This window comes from Myxine glutinosa, chromosome 2 (genome assembly GCF_964187855.1).
Source record: "Myxine glutinosa chromosome 2, kmMyxGlut1.1, whole genome shotgun sequence".
Lineage (NCBI taxonomy): Eukaryota > Metazoa > Chordata > Myxini > Myxiniformes > Myxinidae > Myxine > Myxine glutinosa.
The window spans coordinates 35,016,852-35,022,226 of NC_136262.1; positions in this window are offsets into that span (position 1 = coordinate 35,016,852).

Consider the following 5,375-nt stretch of genomic DNA (forward strand, 5'->3'; position numbering starts at 1 on the left):
TTTGTGTTCTCTCTCATGTGTTAGGGTTCCTATCTGTGCCAAGGCCTTGACAGAAGGGTCTCATGGTTCCTTCCTGACCTCGCAGTGTTCTGTCAGTCATTTCTGTTTGAATGTCCTCTTTTAATGTCCCTTTCATCTGCACTCCATAAATAAACTAGAACGGTACTCACTAGAGACCATACCTCCGCCAGGCTGAACGGTTTGTTTTGTGTCCCATTGACAGGCCGGATCTGGATTCAGACCTGAACCAAAATCTAATCGGCTTGTTCTTGGCACCTAACCAACTCCTCCACCAGGTTTTGTCATAACTTGTCCACAACTTTCTGGGATATCGTGATATATAGATGGAGGCTAGATGGATTTATGGAAAAAGGCCATGTTTAAGCTTCGAGGTGCATTTTTGGGTAAAAGTTGGGAACCTCACTTTTTAACATAATTAGGGTATGCTGAATTCGATTAACCCGGTTCCCAAGCCGAATTTTGAGGTTTTTTTTTTTTGAGTTTTGAATAAACTGCTGAATAACTTGGGCATTGGTGAACTCACAGCGGAGACAATCAAATCTGCAGAAGCGTTCGTCTACAGAATATATAATGTGCACAGAACAACCTCTGTTCATTCAGCATGACATATGTTGTTCTCAAAGACTGGTAAACCAGAAGCAATGTCACCGACAAGTGATGCTCTTCATTTCCATTTGATGCGAGTACACTATCAAGCCATGGTATGGAGAAATGCTCATTGTGCCATACCTGACCTTCCTGCACCTGTGGAAATGGGATGGAAACGTGGTGATTCAGGACTAGAGCCTATTCTGATGTCACTGACTCCAATCCCAGAAAGTTGCCTCGACAGGATTTGTTGTGCATGCCAGAAGCAATGCAAGACTCTACGCTATTCAGAGTTGAGGTGCACATCAATGTGTGCCTGTCAGAAACAGAGTGATGATCAGACCCCTTGTATGAATTTCATGTAGTTTGGCAAAACAACATGTGTGACATTCCTGAATGTTAGTGCTTCATGGCCATGTATACTTAATTTTAGAATAAATGGTTGTATGAAACATTGTCTTATTAAAACCATTTCCCATTTTTAGTGTCCAATTTCAATATCAGTTTGAATGTCTCTTTCAATAAGTCACCACCAACAATATAGACTAGACGGATATATGAAAAAAGGCCATGTATAAGCTTCTAGGTGCATTTTGGGGTAAAAGTTGTGAAGTTAAAGTAAAAGAGCTACATGTATATACATGATATATAAATGCTTGTTCAAAGAAATTGTCCAAAAATGGCAATTTGGTGGCCATTTTGTTTATGCTAATGAGAAGGTCAAAAACTCAAAATTCGGCTTGCGAACCGGGTTAATCGAACTCAGCATACCCTGATTATGTTAAAAAGTGAGGTTCCCAACTTTTAGCCAAAAATACACCGAACATTCACATTTCTCAGAAATCCGTCGTCTTAAATATATATATATATATATATATATATATATATATATATATATATATATATATATATATATATATATATATATATATATATATATATATATATATAATTATATATATATATATAATTATATATATATATATAATTATATATATATATATATATATATGTATATATATATATATATATATATTGTTGCGGATCTCAACGTCGGCCTTTTTCCCCTTAAGAAGGGGGGATTAATCCCCTTGTGTGCGACTGACCGACGTGAGTCCTGAAGTTGCCCAGCTCCCTCCGGAGAGGCAGGTGAGCAACCTCGTTCGCGACCACGGACAAGATGTTAATTGCCGAGCGGATTAGCAGCCGCGGCACGAACCATTAGCAAGTACGAGACCCGATTCTTAAACGTCGGCCAAATCGTGCCACAGGTATTCAATTGGGAAAAGACAAGGACGAACAGACATGAGGAAACCAGAAGGTAAGGAAGAACAAATATAATTTATTACTAATATTTACACAATAAAAGGAACCAAGGAGAAGGAAAGATACGAAAATAATTTACAGAAGGATGGAAGGATCAGAAGGACACAGAGCAATTTCTAGCTTACCTATGCAGTCTTACTTAAACCCCAGGACAACACAGAAGACGGACGACAATCAGACTTACACAAATGGGGAATGAAGGCGGGAATGACAGGAACGAATGGCTGGAAGGGGAGGAAGGTTCAGTTGGAGCTTGCTCCCGCACGGGACGTCGGGCTCGACCTCGACGGCCACCGATGCCACCGATCCCACAGCAATTGGTTCCCGCGTAGCAGCGGGTCGAAGCTGCGTGTCACAGGGGGGGCCGGACTACGGTGGTCTCAAAGCTGTGGTTGGTTCACTCAACTTTCGCAGTGCTCACTCCTCCACTGAACTCGACTTTGTTACTCCTCCTCCACTGAACTCTCAACAACAACCACTCTGCTGCTCCTCCTCCACTGAACTCAACTCGCTCCCGGTGGACTGCTGTGGTTTGTTCAGCTGCGGTAGACCCCTTTTGGTGAACTCATCTCTCTCCTTGGACTCAACTCACAGCTCCTCCTCCACTGAACTGAACTCGCTCCCGGTGGACTGCGGTGGGGGGCGCCGCGTGACGGGTTTTATAGCGCCACACCCTGGAACGTTCGCGAAACCACCCGATCGTTCTTTCTCCGCCCTCTCAAGCCAAACCCCTCATGCTTGGTTGGTTGATCGGGGCTGGCTCACTCCTCCTTCCGATGACGAGGGGCGGAGACACGCCTTTCTTCTCCGAACTGACCGCGTGCTCAATGTAGGGCGAATGCAGTTGGCAATGCGGTTGGAAATGGAGGCTTTGGGAATGGAGGCTTTGGGGATGGAAGGGAATCTATCTTATTTCAATTCGGTGCAATGCAGAGTCAATTAATGGGAGACAGAGCCTTATACTGACATATAATAAAGAGATAACTATCGAGGGAAGCCTATGATTTGCTACGTGCATGCGATGGACTAGCTACGGTGCACTCATTTCAATTAACAGCCAATTAAAGGGGAAATGTACAGAGGAAATTTTAATACTAAATTTACAAAGTGAAGGTTCTAAAAACCATAACACAGCACCCTCATTCCTCACGGCACGTCTCGGGCCGAGAAAACTTTAACTTAGTGTGGCACGTAGCCACACTTCTAAGGTCGCTTCGAAGAATAATTCGAAGCGACATTATTCTGGAGCAAGAAACTCCTCACTTCCTGGGACAGGAACACCACACCCCAATTGGTATGAGCGGGATCGGTATGAGCGGGTACGTACCATTCAACTACACGTACGTGTAGTTCCCTCTACAATTAACCTGACCCTGAGTGTGACAGTTTTAAAACACAAATAAGTATGTCCCTCTGCTGCATTGCACCCTGCCTAACAGATTCACGCCCACAGGATAACCGAATTGCGGAATGGTTCTCAAACTAAACATGTACGGTGGGGAGCATTATTTACAAGTGACGCTACTTGGTCTATTTACAAAACGCAACCCAGGACCTGCGATTGTTCTTTCTGGGGGTGGAAGACAGCCTGCGCTGCATCGACGCACCAGCACCACAAAGAGCACCATAAAGCCCCATAAATGCACCAGAGTGCACAGTCACCACAGTTCATAATAAAAAAACAAACCCCAGCTGGTGGTCTTGCTCTTCGGCTCCCTCTGCTGACCAATGTTCTTCCAGATGTTGTCAACTTCATCTTCTTACTGGCGGCCTATTTGCAATAATAATAAAAAGCACAGAACGTGTCCATTTTTATTTTATTTATGGCCCACAGGGGCCGACTATGGGTGGTTCACCTGTGTGGCATAGGTGCCACATCACCGAGGTCCGTGTTGTGGAAATGAACCAAGTCCACAACTTTGTCCCATAGGTAGGTTTAATAACAATCAGATCTTTGGCATCATTCTGTAGAATACAATCATGCAATATATATCAGGATCATGGCATCATATAGGAAGGATCGACAATATTAGTCAATGCAAGCAAGCCTAGAATATGAGTGGGTACGTACCATTCAAGAGTACATATCATAGTATAATGTCACAGGAGTGGCTCAGCGTCGCGGACGTCCGAGGTCTTATAGACGCCCCTCAGTGGTTCAAGTGAGCATCACACCCGGGTTCAACTTTGATACATTTTCACTACATTCTCCCCGCCGTTAGAACTACACTGCCGCTAGGCAGGACTCAAGTGTGCGTCAGCATTAATTGTTTGGGGATGTCATTCCATGTCAGTCGGTCCATCCGTAGCGGTCAGGGTGGCGGATTACCCTGCCAGCACGGGTCCGGAAACTACCGGGTACAACATCCCCAAGTCCGGAGTCCCCTGCATCGGAGTAGCCGCTGGAGGCAGGTGTCGTAGGGGGCACCTCAGAGCCTTCAGGCAGGGGTGTATTTGACGAAGGGAGGGACGGCGGATGTTCCATAGAGGAAGCTTCGGGAGAGTCCATAGACTCATAGATTGGTTCGTCGATATCCCTATAAGGGTCAGTGACCCCACAAGGGGCGAGATGGCGTACGGAGACAGTGGACTCGCGTCCATCTGCCGTCATCACACGAGCATGCTCGGGATTAGCCTGTAGTACCTGCACCTTATCCACTAAGGGATCGTACTTGCTTGTGCGAACCGCACGTTTGAGATAGGCCGGCCCTGGCTCAGTGAGCCAACTGGGTAAAGATCGGATACTACCCGAGCTTCTAGGGTGGTGGAACAGTCTCTCGTGAGGGGTCTGGTTGGTGGCCGTACATAAAAGAGCCCTGATCGAGTTCAGCGCCGCAGGCAGCGACCAAGCCCATTTATCTAAGCCCCGGCCGAGGGTCCTGAGGCTTAGCATGACGGCCCTCCATATAATCCCATTGAAGCATTCGATCTGCCCATTCGCCTGGGGTCTGTACGAAGTGGTGTAACTCGAAGTGACATTATTCTGGAGCAAGAAACTCCTCACTTCCTGGGACAGGAACACCGCACCCCGATCGGTATGCACGTAGGCCGGATACCCAAACATAGAAAACAAATCCTGCAGGCACCGTACGACTGTGGTAGCCGTCATATCCGCGCACGTATAAGTGAAAGGGAATCGCGAGTACTCATCAACGATAGTGAGCAGATAACGAGAGTTAGTCGACTCCGGCAGCGGTCCCTTGAAATCCATCGCCAATCTCTTCCACGGTCTAGTAGCCCTAACCAGCGTCCCCATGGGAGGGTTGTAAAAACGCGGTTTGAGTTCCGCACATACAGCGCAGTCGCGGCAGATCCGGCGGATGTCCCCAATCGAGTACGGCAGATTACCACTACGCACAAGATGAGCGAAACGAGTCACCCCAGGATGACACATAGAGTCATGCAAAGCGCGCAGACCCTCCAGAGTTATGATACCCGCG